Source organism: Pithys albifrons, chromosome 23, assembly GCF_047495875.1.
Source record: "Pithys albifrons albifrons isolate INPA30051 chromosome 23, PitAlb_v1, whole genome shotgun sequence".
Lineage (NCBI taxonomy): Eukaryota > Metazoa > Chordata > Aves > Passeriformes > Thamnophilidae > Pithys > Pithys albifrons.
Genome location: NC_092480.1, coordinates 2672485 through 2695842, shown reverse-complemented (window position 1 = coordinate 2695842; position 23358 = coordinate 2672485). Strand labels below are relative to the sequence as shown.

Genomic DNA, 23358 nt, shown 5'->3' with positions numbered 1-23358 from the left:
GTCTTGGCTGGAAACAGCAGGAACTCTGCGTTACACATGTGTTCTCCTGGGCTCCTAAAGCCACACTCAGGAAGAGCAGCCATCCAGTCACAGATCAGAGTTTTTGCAGTGGCTGTTTAAAGAAATTAATTTACAGAGATGAAGCATCACAGCAACTCCACATACAGCCTATTCTTTGCTAGGTAGGGGTTTATTTACAGTGCCATGACATTTTGTGACATAAAAAGCATGACAGCACACCTGCAGATGATTCCCTCACACTTCCCAAGCTCTCTGCACCACCGTTCTGCAGGAGTCTGGAAGACAGGCAATGGATTTACCCTGACAGGAGGTAAGCTGGAATCTCTCCCATGCCACACACCCTCTTCAAACCCCTCCTCAACTGCACTCAGCTCTGTTGAGAAGGAACACAAGGAAAAGAGCATATGGATAGATCCAAAGCTATTCTGAATCACTGCTGGCTGCCAGCAGACATATTGCTGTCATTAGCCTCTAGCTCAGTCGCAAGATTTGTTTCTGAAAAGTCTTTGAGCCAACAGATTATATAAAGCTCAGACCCTTCCCCTTCCACATGAGCTGATAGTCTCCTTGCTGGGTGACTGGTGTCTGTGAGGAAAACATTCATCCCTGCACAGACAAGGATGATGCAGTTAATCAAAACAACTTCCCTGGCCAAGCAGTTGGTGATGGTGCAGCCAAAGCTGGCGCTGCCAGATCAAGCCCAACTGCAGGATCATGGAATAGAATCATAGACTGATTTGGTTTGGAAAAGATCTTAAAGATCATCCAGTTCCACCCCCTACCATGGGCAGGGACACCTTCCACCAGCCCAAAGTGCTCCAAGCCCTGTCCAGCCTGCCCTTGGACACTTCCAGGCATGGGACAGCCAAAGCTTCTCTGGGCATGTGTGCCAGGGTCTCCCCACCCTCAACACTGAAGAATTTCTCCCTAACATCTAATCTAAAGATGCTCTCCTTCAGTTTGTATCCATTGCTCCTTATCCTGTCAGCACTGTTCATGATGAAGAATCTCTCTCCAGCTTCCCTTCAGATACTGGAAGAGGTTCTGTGTTCTCCACATAACCTTCTCTTCTCCAGGCTGAACCATCCCACCACTCCCTGCCTTTCACACCTTCCCACCAGGATCACACCATTCCTACCCCAGCACACCTTCCCACTGGAATCACACCATTCCCTGCCTTGCACACCTTCCCACCGGGATCACACCATTCCCTGCCTCACACACCTTCCCACTGGGATCACACCATTCCCTGCCTCGCGCACCTTTCCTCTGGGATCACACCATTCCCTGCCTCACACCATTCCCTGCCTCACACACCTTCCCTCTGGGATCACACCATTCCCTGCCTCACACCATTCCCTGCCTCACACACCTTCCCTCTGGGATCACACCATTCCTTGCCTTGCACACCTTCCCTCTGGGATCACACCATTCCCTGCCTTGCACACCTTCCCTCTGGGATCACACCATTCCCTGCCTCACACACCTTCCCACTGGGATCACACCATTCCCTGCCTCACACCATTCCCTGCCTCACACACCTTCCCTCTGGGATCCCACCATTCCCTGCCTCACACACCTTCCCACTGCACTGGCTGACCCAGCAGCCCCAAGGAACGGGCTCATTAAATCATGAGCACTTGTAAATAACTGCACGTCACTGCCGAGGGTTCTCTGTATCTTTTATCTAAACAAAATGTTACAGGACCAGGCTTGTTTTATGCAACAACGCCCTTGTAGCTCCTGCTCCTGATACCAAGTGAGCATTTAGTTCTCTGCACTTCACCTGGCTTACCTTTTTCACCTTTTACAAACCAAGGCCGAAAAAAATTAAAATATATTCTGTCTTCTGAGTAAAGAAACTCTTTTTGGTTTCTTTATGAATGCACAGCAGGACTGCCCCCCCAAATTCTGATAAACCCCTTGTGGTTTAAGCTTTACTGGAAACCAGGCTTCCTACCTTGCTGCTTTTTCATAATACTCTCTCTTGTTAAGCAATTTAGATACCCAAGTAGTAAATCAGAAGTGAAAGGGCTTAATCACAAGATCTAAACAATGCCAGTTCTTCGTCAGCTCGTAACTCCTGATAACCACCTCATCTTTTGGTCAAATCTGCCTCACACAGGGCATTATCTTTACACCTTTGGGTGTCTGAAGAAGGTCAAACAAACACACTGTAGTTTCCTTGCAGAAGGCTGGCAGTACTCCTGTGGTTGGTTAATACTTGCAGTAGGCATGAGATGGATAAATTCCCTAAACTCTGGTAACTCAGCTGTAAATCACAGAACCATAGAATGGATTGGGTCGGAAAAGACCTCCGAGATCATCAAGTCCAACCCTTGGTCCAACTCCAGTCCCTTTACCAGATCATGGCACTCAGTGCCACGGCCAAGCTCAGCTGAAAAACCTCCAGGGATGGGGAATCCACCCCCTCTCTGGGCAGCCCATTCCAATGCCTGAGCACTCTCTCTGCAAAGAATTTTTTCTGCTCTCCAACTTCAATTTCCCCTGGCAGAGCTTGAGCCCATCGTGCCCCCTTGTCCTATTGCTGAGTGCCTGGGTCCCTGTCCTAAAAACTATGTAAAAGAGACAAGGCAAGTGCAGAAGCCCCAGTGGTGGTGAAGCACAGTCAGCCATCCCAGCACACTGCCAGTTACTCCTCAGGAACTGAGGGCAGCTCAAGATGTGCTTCGTCCAGCAATTCTCAACACAAAATACATAAACAGTCCCCGGAGCACAGATGGAAGCTGATCCCTATCCCCTCCCAGGGGAGTTCCCTCATCACTAGGCTACAAAATCATGTTCCCTCTTGCTTTCAGCCTTTGATGATACAAATCTTACGTTCCTTCCTACACAGTGCCCCGGTTTCAACATGAGAGGCAGAGCCTCTCCTTCCCTCCTCGGCCCGTAGCTCAGGGATTCAGGCACTCTCAGGTCTGGAGTCAGGGCTGCCCCAAGGCTCGAGGAGATGTCTCATCTGGTACTGCAGCCAGTGCTGCTTCCCACCTCCCTTTCACTCATAGAATCATAGAATGGATTGGGTTGGAAAAGCCCTCCGAGATCATCAAGTTCAACCCTTGGTCCAACTCCAGTCCCTTTACCAGATCATGGCACTCAGTGCCATGGCCAAGCTCAGCTGAAAAACCTCCAGGGATGGGGAATCCACCCCCTCTCTGGGCAGCCCATTCCAATGCCTGAGCACTCTCTCTGCAAAGAATTTTTTTCTGATCTCCAACTTCAATTTCCCCTGTGAGAGCTTGAGCCCATCGTGCCCCCTTGTCCTATTGCTGAGTGCCTGGGAGAAGAGACCAACCCCCACCTGGCCAGAACTTCCCTTCAGGCAGTTCCAGACAGTGCTGAGGTCACCTCTGAGCCTCCTCTTCTCCAGGCTGAACACCCCCAGCTCCCTCAGCCTCTCCCCACAGCACTTGTGCTCCAGTCCCTTCTCCAGCCTCGTTGCTCTTCTCTGGACCCACCTACAGGGTTTGGTGCTCGTCTGGCACTGAGGACCTGGGGTGCAGCTAATGAACCCCACACAAGCCAATGAACCCCACACAAGCCAACGAACCCCACCAACCCCACACAAGACCACAGAATCACTCACCTTCCCTGCCTGTGGCTTTGCTCCTCCCGTCACAGCAGGGTGCTGAAGGGAAGGGTCAAGCTCTTGAAGAGCAAAAGTCATTCTGTTTTTCTCCTCACAGCCAATAACAGCCATAAAACAGAATTTTGCCATAGTTTTCAGGGCTCCCACCTTGACTGCTCGTGACTCTCCTGCATGGCTGATGCTCACACAGCACCTCATGCACCTGCCCAGACAGGCCCCATGGTGTGCTGAAGGCAATAGGAGTGCTCAAGGGGACAGGTGTTCTGTCCACAGGCAGCTGAAAAAGCCAAGCTGAGGGCCCTCAGGAAGGCAGAGGGTGAGCTATCAAAGAGCAGAGGACAACTGTGCCCACATAATTAAAAATACCTCCCCTGATCCTCCCTCACTCTGCTGCACAGCTCAGTCCAGTGTCTCATCAGGGAATCCCCACTCCAGATATGGCTGAAGTGCACACAGTTCACGAGCTTCAGGTCACAGAAGCAGCAAATCTTGTAGCTTGAATTATACTTTAAAAAAATCCCATTGAAATTCAATGTCTACCCCGGCCTTGCGCTGCAGCTTCTCAGTCCTCCAGCCATTTGTTCTCTCCAGGGAAGACAGATAGGTTGCCAACCAAGAACTGCACTGTGGATTAGCCAATGTTTATGAAGTGCTTTAAAGATTAGAACTGTCACCTATGTGCTAAATATTTCCCTGGCACTATCAGCTTGAACAGCAACCAAGTGTCTTGTATCTGCTCCTGCTGATCTTGAGCTGGTTGCCGAAGGCGTCACTCAACCTGACTCCCAACCCCTGCGTTTGGCACTAATTCCAGGGGCGGTTTTAGACATATCAGAGGAGAGGACAGAATCAGGGAACCACTTAAACCCTAACTTCTGAAAACTACTATCAGAGTAATGACAGTAATAACACCAGGAGAGGCTTAGGGATTTATGTTTTTACAACACTCTCATACATGCCGTGAGAGGGAACACTTTGGAAAGAAGCCCAACCGTGCGAGGAGAGGCATTCGCTGACGCTCACCCAATGGAACTGCCTGGGCAATGCCATGAACAGGTACTTTGCACACATCAGCGTGACAGGAGCTACACGGATCCCAATTCCTTCATTCCCCAAAAAGCTTTTTGCAACAGTATCTGGATTAAGAAACTGACTGGTGAGTCTAAGCACACAGGACAGCACTGCTCACACTGTCTGTGCTGTGCACACAGAACAAAGTGCAAGGACACACCTATTTGCTTCCTTTTTCTTCCTTTTCTCCCTTCTTCCTTTTTTCTTCTTGTTGCCATGCCACCTAAATTTCTCTTCCAGCTAGAACACAGAGCCTGTGTCAAAACCTTCCCACTATCACCACCATCGCAGACCCAAGATGTAGCATTCAGCTGGAAATCTGTGTTTCCTGTTCACACACCTTTTGTCACCCATGTTCCAGCCATACTCAGGGGTCTTGCACTGCACAAAACTTGGTTGCAATAATGCCAAGGTCATGGGTTCAATCCCCTGTATGGGCCACTGACTTAAGAGTTGGACTTGATGATCCTTGTGGGTCCCTTCCAACTCAGAATAGTCTGTGATTCGGTGATTCTGACATAGGTCTAGAAACACCCAAAATACAGAATCAATTGGGTTGGAAAAGACCTCCGAGATCATCAAGTCCAACCCTTGGTCCAACTCCAGTCCCTTTACCAGATCATGGCACTCAGTGCCACGGCCAATTTCACTTGAAAAACCTCCAGGGATGGGGAATCCACCCCCTCTCTGGGCAGCCCATTCCAATGCCTGAGCACTCTCTCTGCAAAGAACTTTTTTCTGCTCTCCAACTTCAATTTCCCCTGGCAGAGCTTGAGCCCATCGTGCCCCCTTGTCCTATTGCTGAGTGCCTTCCCATCAGCCCATGGGTTTCACCACCAGCAGCAGAATCCAGCAACCATTATCAAGCAGTCAGAAAATGAAACATTCAGTTTCAAGAGTTTACTTTGCACTGGAGAGAGAAAGAAAAACAAAGCTGGAAATCCCTCACTTTATAAACAACAGCTCCTCTGAAAGCACTGTCAATAGGAAGTTGTTGCTCTAAACTGTGTACACATTTGGCTCACAGTTTGCCAACAATGAGGGAAATTGACTCCACTGAAGGATTCCCACACCCTGAGCTCGGTGTTGTCACCCTCAATGGACGCTGCCAGGGCCAGAGCACCCACACCAGTGGGATTTGATCTGCACCTTTGTGTTGGAACAGGGTATAATTCCCTTGCCAGCCTTACCAGCTCACTAACTCTTCCATCAGCCATGCACCCAACCAGACAGACCCAACAAGGCACGTCAGCCCCATGATTGCTCTGGATTTGTCCCAGTGCTGTGTCTGTTCTGCATCTGCCACAGTGACCGCACCGACAGCCAGAGACACAACCACAGCAAGCCCAAGGACAGAGGGGCCATCACAAGGAGAAACATTATCCAAAGCCAAGGCCACACCTTAAGTGTTTTCTTCAGTTCTGGGTCCCTCAGTTCAGGAAAGAAATGGAGGGGCTGGAGCAGGTCCAGAGAAGAGCAACGAGGCTGGAGAAGGGACTGGAGCACAAGTGCTGTGGGGAGAGGCTGAGGGAGCTGGGGGTGTTCAGCCTGGAGAAGAGGAGGCTCAGAGGTGACCTCAGCACTGTCTGGAACTGCCTGAAGGGAAGTTCTGGCCAGGTGGGGGTTGGTCTCTTCTCCCAGGCACTCAGCAATAGGACAAGGGGGCATGATGGGCTCAAGCTCTGCCAGGGGAAATTGAAGTTGGAGATCAGAAAAAAATTCTTTGCAGAGAGAGTGCTCAGGCATTGGAATGGGCTGCCCAGAGAGGAGGTGGATTCCCCATCCCTGGAGGTTTTTCAAGTGAGCTTGGCCATGGCACTGAGTGCCATGATCTGGTAAAGGGACTGGAGTTGGACCAAGGGTTGGACTTGATGATCTCGGAGGGCTTTTCCAACCCAATCCATTCTGTGATTCTATGAAATCAGTGTCACCAAACAGTCACAACACTCTTTGCTCACCAGTGGGGCCAGACGCTGGGTGGCCTCTTAACACTCAACACAAACAGCCAAAGAACCAACAGCAGTGCTCCTTAGGCAGCAGCCCAGGAGGGCATCAGAGGGAGGATTCCCCCCCCAAAAGATGACAGGGTAGGAGCATGGCAGGAGGGAGATCACAGCTGAGGTGGCAGTGCTTTTGCCACGCAGGTATAATGCTTTCCTGTGTGACAGAAAGGCTGGAGCACCAGCCAGGTGCCTGCCGGGCGTGCCCTGCTCGGGATAACCCCAGCCAGGCACATGCACATGGGTTGGACTGTGTGCAGGTCGGGATGTCTGACAGCTGCCTCCAGCTGGAGGTGACTCACTCAAGTCACACATCATAAACACTTCTTACTCCAGCCCTGAATTAGGAGGACTCTGAAATCTCAAACCACCCTCCTGTGACACTGCCATTCCTGCAGAGCTGCTCGCAGACTCTCCGGTGCAAAGCCTGCTCTGAAACAAAGGATCAAAACAAAGAGAAGACAGGAACTGCTGTTCAAGATCTTAGAACACATTTGAGATAACGAAAAAAAAGCCTGGCAAAAACTAAAAAGCTATCTTAATCACCATTTTAATTGAGAGCGGATATTCCTATTCTAACAAACCACTGGAGCATCCATCAGCAGCACTGAATGTCGCCACTAAGCTCAGGTGCACAGCTGAGGTTCCCACCTGTGAGGAGGAGGAGGAGGCACCACGGGAGACGCTGCAGAGCACCCTTTGTTCTGGGACCCATCGAGGAAAACATCTGCTCAGCCCAAACCACTGCTCCCTCCAACCTGATAGGATCTGACCTTGGAGCACAGGAAGCAAGCTTTGTTCCAGGCAGCAGGGAGGGCGGTGCCACCACACCGACTGCTGCACAAGGTTTGGGATTTTGGAGACCTGCAGGTGGGAGAATGAGAAGCGTTTTGCTGTTTGTAGCCACTCTGGAGCAGCCGAGGTACCTCTGCAGGGCTGCTCTTGTTTGGACAAGCACGTTTGCTCTGGTGACTATTTGAATGATGACTCACTCCAACAAGCCAGGGCACCCTTACCACTCACAGCCCCAAAGTGCTGACTTAGGGCTTGGGATGCAAATCCGGCAGGAAGCAGCGCTTCCCAACCAGGGCCACCCAGACCTGGTCACTGCTGCCATTTCCCTCCTCCAGTTGCAGTCCCGGCCTTGAGGATGAATCCAAAGAGAACTCAGCAAGAACGAGCAAATTGTACAACATATTCTTGCTCTCAGAGCACTTCTAAAGTTGCTTTTTTTTTTTTTGCATTTTTGCTCTGCAAAACTGGCAGCCCGACTGCAAGTTCTTCGTGTGCCTCTCAGGGGCTCATGGCAGGTGGGTACAGGACCTGCCCAGCACCCCTTCCCTGGCTTGGGAATGCTGCCCAGCACCCCTTCCCTGGCTCAGGACACCTGCCCAGCACCCCTTCCCAGGCTCGGGAATGCTGCCCAGCACCCCTTCCCAGGCTTGGGAATGCTGCCCAGCACCCCTTCCCAGGCTTGGGAATGCTGCCCAGCAACCCTTTTCAGTCTTGGGAATGCTGCCCAGCACCCCTTCCCTGGCCGAGGACACCTGCCCAGCACCCCTTTCCAGGCTTGGGAATGCTGCCCAGCACCCCTTCCCAGGGCCAGGAATGCTGCCCAGCACCCCATCCCTGGCTCAGAGGCAGACCTGTGGCCACCCTGCTGGTGGCACTCCTCCAGCCACTTCCACTTTTGTCTCCCCAAGCATGTGAGAGTCACAACTCGTGATGAGCCCGGCAGTAATTGCCGTATCGATTTCGACGCTCCTCCAGCCAGAGCAACGCCTGTAACTGTAAACCATAAACCTTTTAATATCCCGCTCAATTATGGGGAAAACAACTCCTGAGCAGCAGCAGCACTGCAGGAGCATTGCTCAGAGCCCACTGCTGTGTGTTCCTCTGGGACCTGGGGCCTGCCTGGGGATGGCCAAACCACATGGGGAGGTGTTGAGAGACACTGTTGGGGGGACAGAAGCAGAGACAGCTCTTCTTCCACATGTCACTGATGCCAGTGCTGCTCAATCCCTTTCCTGCTGACCTCAAAATGCTGGAACACATGGAATGAGAAGACAAACTGATGGTACACTATTAGAAGGTCAACTGGTGCTTGTACAACCCGTGGACCGTTCACAAATCCAAGAGAAAGAGTCCAAGAATTAGGGAACTACATTGGGCACTGTCACATAAGGCAGACTTTACAACCTCTTTGTTATTTACAGTTCCACGTAAAGGGGAACAATCTGAATGACTTTTTGGCATTTACAAAAAATTCCTATCCATTGCAGCTTTTCAAAAGCACAAAATCATAGAATCATACACTATCCTGAGTTGCAAGGGACCAACAAGGATCATCAAAGTCCAACTCCTGGCCCTGCACAGGACAGCCCTAAGAATCCCACAATGGGCCTGAGAGTGTTATCCAAACACTCCCTGAGCTCTGGCAGCCTTGGGGCAGTGACCACTTCCGAAGTCAGATGCTTTGCTGACACAAGCATGAGATCGGCAGAACCCGCTTCTAATTCCCAACTCCAAATCCTTAAGTTTGTTGTCACCTTACCAGCCCTTTGCATCCCGTTCTCTTGCCCAGGAAAAGTGCTGGTTTGGAGACAACTCAGCATGGGGAAGGCTCCCACCTTGCTCCACACAGACCTGACCCGCTTTTGTCTCACTGTGCTGCGAGCAAGGCTTTGTTGCCATGGTGAAAGCTCTGACACGTTTAGTTTTCCCACTAATTTTCTGCTGCACTAAAGCAACTGATTCTTTGCACCTCACTGCTATGGAAGAGCAACAGAGAACACCAACATCCCCACAAACCAGGAATGGATTCATAGAATCACAGAATGGATTGGGTTGGAAAAGACATCCGAGATCATCAAGTCCAACCCTTGGTCCAACTCCAGTCCCTTTACCAGATCAAGTGCCACGGCCAAGCTCAGTTGAAAAACCTCCAGGGATGGGGAATCCACCCCCTCTCTGGGCAGCCCATTCCAATGCCTGAGCACTCTCTCTGCAAAGAATCTTTTTCTGATCTCCAACTTCAATTTCCCCTGGCAGAGCTTGAGCCCATCGTGCCCCCTTGTCCTATTGCTGAGTGCCACGTGCTGGTCACTCTTCCAAAAGCACTTTTCAAGGCAACTTTAGTTACCCCTCTTAATCCAGATCAGGATTAGGCACTCCCTTCGTGTTGTCTCAGGGCATGCAAAATTTGACCTGTTTCCAAAGAATTTATCTTGCATCCTAAACCCTTCAGCCTCTAAGTAAAGCCATACACGAGATCTGATCACCATTCAAAAAGGAACTTGACAATTTACTGACCCTCATAATTAGGGGCTGCATCCCACCCTTACCTTTATAAAAGGTTTTATGGTTTCAAAAGCCAGACTGCAGTTCCTCAACCAGCACATTTTTCTTTGAGCTCACATGAAGAAACTAACTTCAAGGCCAGCTGTGTCAATGGTGAGTAAAACAAGGATCCAGTTGTGTCTGTGGAACCAAACTGGGACCAGCAGCCACACACACACACACACACACACAAGGCAAAGCTGAGACTGAGGCCCACACTGTGAGCAAGTGACTCAGACACTGCACAGCGCCCACTGAGTGGGAAAATACCCATAGTCAGCCTTCAACTTGTCGTTTTACCATGTAATGGGAGTCTCAACTTGGAAGAAAAAACACATGAATATTTTGTTCTGACTAAGCACAGGTTTCCCCGTGCACCTCAGCTCTGCCAGGGCAGTGGGCACACAACACCCACGCTGCAGCAAGCAGGGAGGGAGCCACCATGATTTCCTTCTCTGCACTTTGTTTCTAACACAAACCAGCTGAATTAACCAATAGAAAGGAAAAGTCTTTGTTGTTTTTTTTTTTTATCTTACACTTCCCAGAGCAGCTCAGGGGAAAAACAACCTCTGTGGAAGCCAAGTATTAAAATCCTTGTGCAGAGAATGAATCAGAATGATTTTTATTGGTTTCCAATGAGATTGTGCTTGAAAACAAACAGTTGCTGTATGAGTGACAACCCCCTCACTGTGTCAGAATGCTGAAGATGCAAGAACATAGATGGGCTTTGTACAGCTGAGAACATGCTCCTTCATGGCTGCTGGGGAACGATGGGAGTTGGTTAATGGTATATTTACATGTGCAAAAAAATAGAATACAAGCTAAGCTGTACTGAAATCAGTTTGGTGAGGGGAGCAGGGGGAGGCCCTACAATCTCCAAAACTGCTGGGAGCAGCTACAGCTGTTCCAGCCCCAGGGTGAATCATGAATCATAGAATCGATTGGAAAAGACCTCCAAGATCATCAAATCCAACCCTTGGTCCAACTCCAGTCCCTTTACCAGATCATGGCACTCAGTGCCACGGCCAGGCTCAGCTGAAAAACCTCCAGGGATGGGGAATTCACCCCCTCTCTGGGCAGCCCATTCCAATGCCTGAGCACTCTCTCTGCAAGGAATTTTTTTCTGCTCTCCAACCTAAACCCCCCTGGCAGAGCTTGAGCCCATCGTGCCCCCTTGTCCTATTGCTGAGTGCCTGGGAGAAGAGACCAACCCCCACCTGGCCAGAACTTCCCTTCAGGCAGTTCCAGACAGTGCTGAGGTCACCTCTGAGCCTCCTCTTCTCCAGCCTAAACACCCCGAGCTCCCTCAGCCTCTCCCCACAGCACTTGTGCTCCAGTCCCTTCTCCAGCCTCGTTGCTCTTCTCTGGCCCCGCTCCAGTCCCTCAATTTCTTTCCTGAACTGAGGGGCCCAGAACTAACACAGCACTCAAGGTGTGGTCTCACCAACGCAGAGTACAGGGGAAGGATCACTGCCCTGATCCTGCTGGCCACACTAGTTTTGATCCAGGTCAGGATCCCATTGGCCTTCTTGGCTAAGCTGTACTGTAATCAGTTTGGTGGGGGGAGAGGGGGAGGCCCTACAGCCTCCAAAACTACTGAAAGCAGCTACAGCTGTTCCAGTCCCAGGGTGAAGAAGACACCTTTCTGCAGAAGAGCACCATTGTCTGCTGGCACCTGGGGAGGAGGAAACCTGCCATAAATCACAGAGCACATGCCCCTTTCCCTGTCTGAGGCAGGGCAGAGGCCAGGACAATTCCCGGCACAGCGAGCCGGTGGCACAGGCTGCCCAGGGCACTCCGTCAGCAGCACTCCAGCCAGGCTGATAACCTTGACAGAGCCACTTGCAAGATTACAGCCCAAGGATTTCCTACAAGCACATCTAGAGAGGGAAGACTAAGTACCAAGACTAATGCTTTTCATCTTTGGTTGCTGCCAGTGCTATGAGCTTGAACTAAAATGTGAGGCACACACAGACACGGTCACGCTGTCACAGTGACTGAGAGTAAACACTGCCATAGCACTGATTGTTTCAGCTGAAGGGAAGCCTGGACAAATGTCTTTGTAAGGATTTAGACACAGATGACATGAGGCATTTTTTCACCTAATTTCTTCAGTGCCACTGTCATGCAGTCTGCATTCCAGAAGACTTAACCAGCTATGCCTACCTGGCAAGGGTAAGCCTGTGCATCAGCACCACTCCATAGAATCATAGAACGGATTGGGTTGGAAAAGACCTCCGAGATCATCAAGTCCAACCCTTGGTCCAACTCCAGTCCCTTTACCAGATCATGGCACTCAGTGCCACGGCCAAGCTCAGCTTAAAAACCTCCAGGGATGGGGAATCCACCCCCTCTCTGGGCAGCCCATTCCAATGCCTGAGCACTCTCTCTGCAAAGAAGTTTTTTCTGCTCTCCAACTTCAATTTCCCCTGTGAGAGCTTGAGCCCATCGTGCCCCCTTGTCCTATTGCTGAGTGCCTGGGAGAAGAGACCAACCCCCACCTGGCCAGAACTTCCCTTCAGGGAGTTCCAGACAGTGCTGAGGTCACCTCTGAGCCTCCTCTTCTCCAGGCTGAACACCCCCAGCTCCCTCAGCCTCTCCCCACAGCACTTGTGCTCCAGTCCCTTCACCAGCCTCGTTGCTCTTCTCCAGACTACGGCAAGAGGAGCCCGACACCTGAACAGACTTTATCCTCCCATTCCAGACAGGAACCAGCCCCAATTAGGATCACTGCTGCAATTTAGTGTGTTATCTGATCACACTTCACACACAATGACATACAGCTTGTCAACTCACTCCTTCCATTAAAAACACTTCACGTTGTGAAATGCTACAATTAGTTTTCAGGCATCACCTTCAATGCAGCTGCCTCTGCCCAGCAGCAGAACCCTCAGGGCTTCAAAGATACTGCCTTTGAGAGGGGCCAGAAACACACCTGGAAGCACCTGGTGAGCCTGAACACTGGCGAAAAAATTCAGAAATATTTCAGGCAACATGACAGCAGATCCCAGAGCCTTTAAAAAACCACCTTGTGCCAGCAGTGTGATGGCCATGGGTCTGTCACACACCCATCCCTGCTATCTCCCATACACATTCCATATGTATTCCTGCACACAACACTCCCTGCATGGGCAGAGGTTATCCAAGAAAAGACACAGCCAAAGAGCCAGAACAAGCTGAGAGAGTCTTGTTTAGGTAAGGAAAAACCTGGAAAAAATGTGTTTTCCCTTCTGCTGCAGAAATCCACACGCACTTTTCCCAGCCTCCGGAACACCTCGCTGCGTCCCCGTCATTCAAAACTCTTTCCAACAGGACCAGCCACATTTTAGAAGTTATTGGAAGGAGACAAGAAACATCCATCTGCTTGCTGAAAGGCAGCAGACGCACACAGCCTCCAAATCCAGACTTTAATTGAAACACTTTAATCTGCTGCCGCGGCCCCACATTCTCTTTATTCCCAGCAGTGCCGGGGCGTGCGCTCGGCTAATGGAGCTCCGACAGTCGTCCTGGGCCTGGCTCCCTGTCAAACCACTCCGGCCTCCAGCTCTGGGCCCACAGACACATGCTGATACCCCACAGACTCCCTTTCTTCTAAACCATCTTCAAAACTCGATAATTAATGCACTATAACTGCATCAGATGCTTTAAGGAGCTGCAGGCAGAGCTTGCGACTGCCAAACCATACAGGAAAGTGGGGAACGTCGAGGAGAGGCAGAACTACGATGAAAACACCCAACTGGGCTGTCAATAATTCACCTCCTGCATTGCACAGCACTCAAATTAAGGCCAGTCACCTCATCCATCTGCAAATCAAGGTGATAACTCAATGCATGAAGACTGTTCCTGTGAGCGGGCCCCTGTTAGATGGCCAAGGCAGCCTTGGGAAGCTGGTCAGGCTCCCGCTCCAGTCCCTGGGAAGACATGGCCAGTTTCTCCCTGTGGCTCAGCTGACGTGATTCAGGCTGTGCTGAATCACCCTCTGGACAAGCCAACCCCAGCACTCCCATCCCAAGCCATGTGAGACACATAGAATCATAGAATGGATTGGGTTGGAAAAGACCTTCGAGATCATCAAGTCCAACCCTTGGTCCAACTCCAGTCCCTTTACCAGATCATGGCACTCAGTGCCACAGACAATCTCACCTTAAAAACCTTCAGGGATGGGGAATCCACCCCCTCTCTGGGCAGCCCATTCCAATGCCTGAGCACTCTCTCTGCAAAGAATCTTTTTCTGATCTCCAACTTCAATTTCCCCTGGCAGAGCTTGAGCCCATCGTGCCCCCTTGTCCTATTGCTGAGTGCCTGGGAGAAGAGACCGACCCCCACCTGGTCAGAACTCCCCTTCAGGCAGTTCCAGACAGTGCTGAGGTCACCTCTGAGCCTCCTCTTCTCCAGGCTGAACACCCCCAGCTCCCTCAGCCTCTCCCCACAGCACTTGTGCTCCAGTCCCTTCTCCAGCCTCATTGCTCTTCTCTGGCCCCGCTCCAGCACCTCAAGTTTTGCTTCTGCATCCACATCCTCACGTTACTCACCAGCTCCTTCACACAGATCCTTGGGAACTCTGGCTCCCAACTCCCAAAGGGAGGTTTCCCAGCACCACATTTGCCTCCGACAGCCATCACAAACCCTGCCCACAGGAGTGCCACTCCTGCATGCACTCCAGCCAAGGGGCATGACCCAACGCTCATATTTACAGCTCTTTTTCACACCTTTGATGGCCAAAGCACTTTCAGGAAGAGCATCTGCAGTCCTGCCACCAACTTGTGTCAATGATCAAAGCTACTACGGCCACAAACTGCAGGTTTCTGCCCACCTTTTCATAGCAAAGTTCTGCATCTCGCATGGAGGGACGCTGGAGTCACTCCCAGACACCTGTACCATGCAAGGAGCAGCTCTTTGCTACAACTCTTACATGCTGTGAGAACCCCACACCCAAACTGCAGCTGCCCTGGCTGGAAACTGTCCCCAGCACCGGATGCAGAGGATAACCAGAAGCACCAGCAACATTCCACTGTGATCAGGACATGTGCTCTGTAACACAACAAGGTAATGCCCATCCAGGTACGATGGAGCTGCTGCTGGGGCTGCTCCAGGATCTCCTGCCCATCCTCTGACGTGCAGAGCAGAGCTCGGCTCAGCTCCCCCCACACATGCCAGGCTATTTTTGAGCTCAGCGTGTCAGTTCCACTGGCTGTGGGAGTTTGTTTGTGTGGGTTAGCATGATTCGACTACTTTGAAACTTGGCTGAAGCCACAAAATTCCCTCTTTATGGAGCCCCTTTGATGGCCGTTTAGCAGAGAGGGCAAGATTTAGTCTCAACCAGAGAGACTTGGGGTCAGAATTACTAGAAAAAGAGACATAATGACTAATAATGAATCAGCCTTCAGTGGTTTCTTCATTTAAGTGTTAACATGGCATATTAAACCCCTGGACTGGGATCAGCAGAAGGGCCCTGGCTGCAATAAATGAGTACAATGGCTTAACTAGAGAATCTCCAAACTGCTCTATTTAAATCCATGCAAGCTCCAAAGGGAGACACCGGAGTCAGTTTAACCCTTGCTTGTGTATGTTGAGCTGAAGGCAACAACTTGCTGTGCAGTTATGGTGGGACTGACAACAGCAGGACCCGCCATGCTCACATGGGGGAGTCACAATTCTCATGAGAATCTCTTCAGCCAAGGAGAACTTCCACACAAAATGAGAATTCTACTCTGCTGGCAGTGCTGGAGCAATTTCCCAAAGCTATCCTTTCATGGGGAAGACACACAGTTGTTATGCAATTGTGTTGGTGAGAGCAAGAAGGGGCAACCTGCTGGGGCAGGGTATGGCCATGGCCATTGCACAAGGCTGAGACACGACCCAGGAGGACGTGGGGAAAAAGGAGCTTGGTGCTGCTTCTCTGTGAAAAAAATGTCTAACACCCAAGGAGCCCAGTCTCCCAGCAACACACTGCCATTTCCTTATTTCCCTCTCACGTAATTCCTCCTTCAAACACAAATGAGCAGACAGCTTCCAGAAACCTTCAGGAAAGAGACTGAGGGGCTGGAGCGGGGCCAGAGAAGAGCAACGAGGCTGGAGAAGGGACTGGAGCACAAGTGCTGTGGGCAGAGGCTGAGGGAGCTGGGGGTGTTCAGCCTGGAGAAGAGGAGGCTCAGAGGTGACCTCAGCACTGTCTGGAACTCCCTGAGGGGAAGTTCTGGCCAGGTGGGGGTTGGTCTCTTCTCCCAGGCACTCAGCAATAGGACAAGGGGGCACGATGGGCTCAAGCTCTGCCAGGGGAAATTGAAGTTGGAGAGCAGAAAAAATTCTTTGCAGAGAGAGTGCTCAGGGATTGGAATGGGCTGCCCAGAGAGGGGGTGGATTCCCCATCCCTGGAGGTTTTTAAAGTGAGATTGTCTGTGGCACTGAGTGCCATGATCTGGTAAAGGGACTGGAGTTGGACCAAGGGTTGGACTTGATGATCTCGGAGGTCTTTTCCAACCCAATCCATTCTGTGATTCATCAGGTCTCTGCAGCACACACAAAACCTCTGTGAGACCCTCCAGGGAAACACCAATCCCTGCTTGTGTCACAGCCATTCCTCTTCCTGCTCCTGTCAGTGGCAATGGCTTTTCCCCACAGAGGCAGTTTCTGTACCTGTCCAAAGATGCCACCACCTTGTTTGATCAGGGTTTGCTTCACCTCTCCTGCTACAGCAGCTCCAAAGCTGCTGCCCAGCAAACATTTGGGAGGAATGGACACTGGACAGGAGGTGTGAAGCAGCCAGGTTGAAGAGGTACAAAAGATGTACCCAACTCATCCTCCAATTAAGCTAATAACCACATGGCTGAGGTGCAAGTATTAATTATCTTGGCTCTTTTAGACTATTCCCCCTGCCCCAAGAGGCTTGGGGGAGGTGCCACAGGTCCACTAGTTCACCCTGCCCACTGTCACCTGGCTGTCCTGGCCCCATTTCTACCTGTCAGTGTTCCCCAGGAAGCAGCCTGGCCTCCATTTCAATCATGCTCTGACATTAATCTCCTGGTAATCAAATGTGATTTGCTACAGCAAAAGAAATGTTGTACTGAAACACAAAAAGTCAGTCCTTCAGCCCACAGTTGATACAGGCAGTGCCTCTGTGAGGTTTTAAGAAATGCTCCCTCTTATCCCCACTGTGGCAACTCTGCTTAGCCAAAGTTCATTTCTAGCTTTTGGGCTTTTACTAAATCTCCCCACCAAATGGGAACTAAAATACAACTCTCCTGCAGCACCAAGCAAGGAGAACAAAGGCCCTGTGAGCAGCAGGAAAATGCTGCCTGCGGAATTAGCCATCCAATGCCATCAGCTTCCCTTATGGCCATGAGAAATAACTCCCAGGACAGGTGAAGCACCAACAAACACTGCAGAAGAAAAGGAAAGTGATTACAAAAAGGTGACCAGGCAAGGCCCTGGCACAGGTCATTACGAAACGCTCGGTATTATTGAACAATTCCACTTGACACGAGGATGATGAGTCACGGCACGGGGCTTATCACACGGGCACGCTGCTGGAGGGAGCAATCCACAGTCATCCCAGAGCCACGTGCCTCGCTGCCACACGCCAGGGATCAGGAAGAGCAGGACAGAGCAGCCACCGAGGCTTTTCCACCCGCTGGGCTCAGTGTGCTCTGCATGTGAGCAGAGAAATCCAGGCAAATCCTCACTGAGGCCCCTGAGCTCAGCGCCCAGAGAGCGCCAAGCAGAGCCCGAGTCCTCCCAGAGCAATGCCCAGTGATCCATCAAGGATACAGCCCAGTTTTTACTCTGGGTTCAAAAGCCACAGTGCCCACCTCCAAGAGCTCCGGTGCAAAATGTGTTCTGCTCATCAGCTCACCCAAAGACAAGGCACAGAAACTAAGCTGGTTCTCTCATGGAAGGGAACATCCCCTCCAAGGGGGTAATTTCTGAACAGTCTCATGATAGATCACTGAAATCACAGACTATTCTGAGTTGAAAGGGACCCACAAAGATCAAGTCCAACTCTTAAGTCAATGGCCCACACCAAGTGAGATCAGAGCTGCCTCCCAGTCTCCAGAAAAGGCTTAGCTCCTTAAAAACCCAGGAAAAAAATCACCTCAATTCCAGCCTTTCTCCAGTTGCTCCTGTGCTGGTGGAAGGGCTGTGCTCTGCCAAGGATTAAAGCATCGTGGATTTGGGTTACCATCCAGTAAAACAACACCAGGTATGCCCCTTTAACAGGATCCCATCACACACAGTCAGTGAAACTTGCTCTGAGTGGACAACCAGCCTGGAAGGCGCTAAGGCAGCACAGATCATGGTACCTGGGAGTGAGCCATGTTTTCCCTGGACTGTCAATTCCAATCTCCACTTCAAGAAAGAGATGGAGCTGAAAATGACTCCTCATGTCCTAACAAAATGCTCCATGAGTGCAGGGAAACCACAGCAGGAATGTGCTGCTCCACATTCCAGCTGGGTGTCCTGTCTCCAAGCTGGTGCAAGGGAAGGAACCAGGACAGCAGAGAGCTCTCAACACTGCCCAGCACCCACAGTGGGCCCTTTCCTCTCTCCTCATCCCCAGCAGCTCCTGAAGACTGGAATGGAGCATCCAAAGAGCACAATCTGTGTCCCATGGTGCACTCATGAAGTCCTCTCTGTGAACAATGACTGACCAACCCTCATGTCCTTCTCTGTGAACATTCCCTGACCAGCTCTTATGAAAAAATCTTGCATTAAAAACAACCCCAGCACCTGAATAGAGCTGGAATTCTAATGAAGCCAGTTGGGTGATTTTTAAACGGAAATTCTGTGGGAAACAATTCATTCAGCAGGTCACTCCGAATGTTTCTAGCACAGAAACAAGGAAGGCTTTCTTGTGAAAGACAGAATCATGGAATCACAGAATCAACTGGGTTGGAAAAGATCTCCGAGATCATCAAGTCCAACCCTTGGTCCAACTCCAGTCCCTTTACCAGATCATGGCACTCAGTGCCACGGCCAAGCTCAGCTTAAAAACCTCCAGGGATGGGGAATCCACCCCCTCTCTGGGCAGCCCATTCCAATCCCTGAGCACTCTCTCTGCAAGGAATTTTTTTCTGATCTCCAGCTTCAATTTCCCCTGGCAGAGCTTGAGCCCATCGTGCCCCCTTGTCCTATTGCTGAGTGCCTGGGAGAAGAGACCAACCCCCACCTGGCCAGAACTTCCCTTCAGGCAGTTCCAGACAGTGCTGAGGTCACCTCTGAGCCTCCTCTTCTCCAGGCTCAACACCCCCAGCTCCCTCAGCCTCTCCCCACAGCACTTGTGCTCCAGTCCCTTCTCCAGCCTCGTTGCTTTTCTCTGGCCCCGCTCAGCCCCTCAATCTCTTTCCTGGCCTGAGGGACCCAGAACTGAAGACAACACTCGAGGTGTGGCTTCACCAACAAAGAGTGCAGGGGAAGAGACAAAGGCAAGGGGGGCAGGAGGAAGGATGCAGCAAGATATCCTGCAGGTGCCCAGCTCATCCTGGTCAGAGCAGTGGCTCCAGCTCCCACCCAGCCTTTGGAGCAGCCCTGACAGAGCACAAGTGTCCAACTTTGCATGGGCAAGGTCTGAATGTAAATTGCTGCCTTGGTTAATACGTAAATTGCCGACTGTTCCCTTCTATTCCATCAGCTCCAGCAGAGACAATTATGAATACAGGCCTCCTGCCCTTTGGGATGATTAACATTCCCTTTCCTCAGTGTCCCCAGCACTGCTGACCCACATTCAGCTCCTGAAATGCAGTTCTATGTAAACTGCTACGTTCAGTGTCAGCAGAATGTGCCAGCCCAGCAGGGCTGGGCACACACAGCTCACGCTCTCCTCCTCTCCCTGAATAAACACAGTGCTCAACTTCCAAAGGGCCAGGAAAATCCCAGGCCTTTAATATCAGCCCAGGCACTGAACTACTCCCTGCTTCTCTGTTAAGGGAAAAGGGGACGCAAGCCAGGAATGCTCAGGCTGTTATCTCGAACTGTCATGTCAAAGTCCACCTGACCTGGTAAATGTCCATCAGCAAGGAAAACAGGCTCCGACACCACCAATAGATCACCTTTAATTCCAGCTCAGCAGTGGACACCAGTCTAGACCGTCATTAATTTCACCTCCTGGAAGAGGCCCAAATACACGGGGTACAATCTATTTCCAAGCTCACACAGTGGAATTCCTCCTGAGCCACGGGACGAGCGCGGTTCCCAAGGAGGGGCCGTGACGAGCAAACCAGCTTTTCTCTAAGAGAATGTGACACAGGGTCAAGTTTGTGCAGGGATTTGGTGGCTATATTTGAACTGCCCGGTTCTCCTACGCAGCTCCTACTGGGAGAGAGGGATCACCTCGGGAAGGGACTGCCAGCACACACAGCAAACGGGCTGCCTTTGCATTCTGTGATCAAAGAATTCTTTCAGATGCCTAAATGGGACCGTTTTGCCAAGGTTTTTCTTGCTTCCAAATTGTTTCCAGCAAGTCAAAGTGTTAAAAGTGTAACTATAATGAAGACAAGTTTGCAGTAGCATTATTTTATATTCCTGCTGCCAGTCAAAAACGCCTTCCCATACGGATCAGTCCTTTCCAACACATTTCCATGGACACCTCCCCTCCAACCTCCTGAGTCCCAGAGCCTGAATCAAGCAGCTCCTCTCTCCTTCCCCACTCCTTTCCCAGAGCCAACAGCAACAGTGCAGTCAATGAAGGAAAAGCACTGAACTCACAGAGCTCTGGGTTTGCAGGCAGAACCCAATCCATTCACTCACACTCCTCTCCACAGGCTGGGATTTGAAAGGAAACCCAACCTCGGAGTCGAGAAAGCTTCCAGGTCAAGTTTCAGCTCCAAGCTATCCCAGCTCAGCGGAACAGATGGCAGTTGTTCCAGCACAGGTATTTCCCCAGGCTCAGGGAGCCCTCGGAATTCCAAGAGGCAGGGACTGGATCTCCTCCATGAAGGTGAACGTGTCACACGCCAAACCCACCACGCATTCCAGAGCCCACCAGCACCTCACCATCCCAGGCACTCAGCAATAGGACAAGGGGGCACGATGGGCTCAAGCTCTGCCAGGGGAAATTGAAGTTGGAGAGCAGAAAAAATTCTTTGCAGAGAGAGTGCTCAGGGATTGGAATGGGCTGCCCAGAGAGGGGGTGGATTCCCCATCCCTGGAGGTTTTTCAACTGAGCTTGGCCGTGGCACTGAGTGCCATGATCTGGTAAAGGGACTGGAGTTGGACCAAGGGTTGGACTTGATGGTCTCAGAGGGCTTTTCCCACCCAATCCATTCTATGGTCCCACCATAACGGGTCTGTGCTGCTTCCCAAATCCCACAACCCCCCTGTGGTCACCCCAGGGCAGGAGGAATGAGCGCACACTGCTATTAAACAAAGCACAAGTTTTCCAAGCTCAGCATCCTCTCCCATCACCCACAAACAACCTGTAAAATTCAGCCTTAGCCCTGCCAATGCAGGACACGTTTCCCAGACAAAGTTTGTGTGCATTTCTTCAGACTAAATCAACTATTCCCATGAAAAGATGGTCTCTGCTTTGGAATTTTGTAAACTTCAGAGTCAGCACCACTGAAAAGAAACCTTGACCCAACAAGCCAGGCTGGAAACAGGAACAGGAAAACAACTTGGATTTGGATCACTGCTCCTTCAGGAATGATCTCCACTCAGGGGGATCAGTGTCCTGCACTCCAAGCACCTGGACCTGTTTCTAGCAGCGAGGTTCAGGTTTATCATGGGGAGAACAACAGCTCAGAACACCCGAAATGCAGATTAAATCGTGGCATGGACCACTTGGACACACAGAACAGCCATCAGGGCAGGCAAACACAGCCCAGCTCGGAAAGAACTGCCCAGGACGTGCAACAACTGATTTTTAAACATCCCTCAAAATTAATTTCATTCTGTTACTGGGGCAAAGAGCCAGAGCCCCACCAAACCCACAAGATGCTCAGTTTGTCCCCGTGTTTCAGGACAATGTCACGGGTGAAACTGACACGGCTGAAACTGACACGGGTGGGACTGACACACGTGAAACTGACATTGATGGGACTGGCAGGGGTGGGACTGGCACGGGTGAAACTGACATTGATGGGACTGGCACGGGTGGGACTCACCCAGGTGGCACTGGCACGGGTGAAACTGACATTGGTGACATTTACACTGGTGGGACTGACCCTGGTGGAGACTGACATGGGTGGGACTGATATTGGTGAAACTGACACGGGTGAAACTGACACGGGTGGAACTGACATTGGTGGAACTGACCCGGGTGGGACTGACACTGGTGGGACTGGTACGGGTGAGACTGGCACGGGTGGGACTGGCCCGGGACAGTCCGGAGGGAGCCCAGGGCAGGCACAGGGCTTTGCTCAAGGCCTGCCCACCCCGTCGCTGCTCCCTCCGGCTCCCATCCTGCTGCAGTTCCCGGGCAGGATTCCTGCCGGTGCCCGCAGGAAGGCGAGCCCTGCCGGGGTGTGGAATCTCTGCCTTCCTCCGTGCCCACCCGCACCTGGATCCACCTGGAGCTCCCTGGGAGCGCGGCCGCACCTGGATCCACCTGGATTAGCCTCGGGAGGCCCTTCCTGCGGTTTCCCACGGCCCTGCCAAGCCCCGGCCGCGATGGTTTTCCCCTGGCCCCGGTGATTCCCGACCTGCGGCCCCAGCTCAGCCTTGGGGGCGCTTCCCCCCCGCTCCCACGGCCACAGGGACCCGCGGGTGACCCGCGTGTCCCCGCTGACAGCGGCCCCGGCGCCCCCCACACCCCGCGGGGCTCACCTTGGCGCGGGTCACCAGGTGCGTGGCGAGCTTCACCACGGCGAAATTGCCCTTGCCGATGGTGCGCTCGATCTCGTAGTAGCCGATGCGAGCCGGCCCGGGGGGCCGCGGGGGCGGCGGGGCGGGGGAGAGCCGGGGGGCTGCGGGGGGACCCCCTGTTCCTGTCCCACCACCACCTCCTCCTCCTCCTCCTCCTCCTCCTCCTCCCGCTCCTCCCGCAGCCGCCGCCGCCGCCATCTTGCCGCGCGCAGCCAACCCCCCCGCGGGGCTGCGGCACCGCGTGAGCTCACCCGCGGGGGGGCGCCAGGGGGCGGGCCGTTCCCATGGCGACGGGGGCGGGGCGGCGAGTGACGTCACACCGAGGGCGGCGGCGCCCCCTGGCGGCCGGAGGAGAGGAGGGGACGGGCGGCGGATTCGGGTTTTAGTTTTGGGGGAAAATCGGGAAAAATCGCCCCGCGTGACGTCACACACATGCACTGCCGCTTCCTGGGTGCGTCACGCCGCGTTTGGGGGGGGTTGGGAGGGAAGTGACGTGTGACGTCATGGAGGTGCCGCGGGTTT

At 52.0% G+C, this 23358-nt stretch overlaps 1 protein-coding gene across 7 annotated transcripts in view; it reads right to left on the bottom strand.

Annotated features, from left to right (window-relative positions):
• SIK3 (SIK family kinase 3) overlaps positions 1-22964 on the bottom strand; it is an 88905-nt gene extending 65941 nt beyond the window's left edge. For 4 of the 7 annotated variants that reach the window (XM_071576160.1, XM_071576161.1, XM_071576162.1 and 1 more), the window contains exon 1: positions 22798-22964. The gene's annotated coding sequence lies outside the window, so the exon portion shown is untranslated. The remainder of the gene's footprint in view (positions 1-22797) is intronic. The other 3 variants (XM_071576157.1, XM_071576156.1, XM_071576158.1) reach the window with 1 other exon arrangement.
• Between the last annotated feature and the right edge of the window lie 394 nt (positions 22965-23358).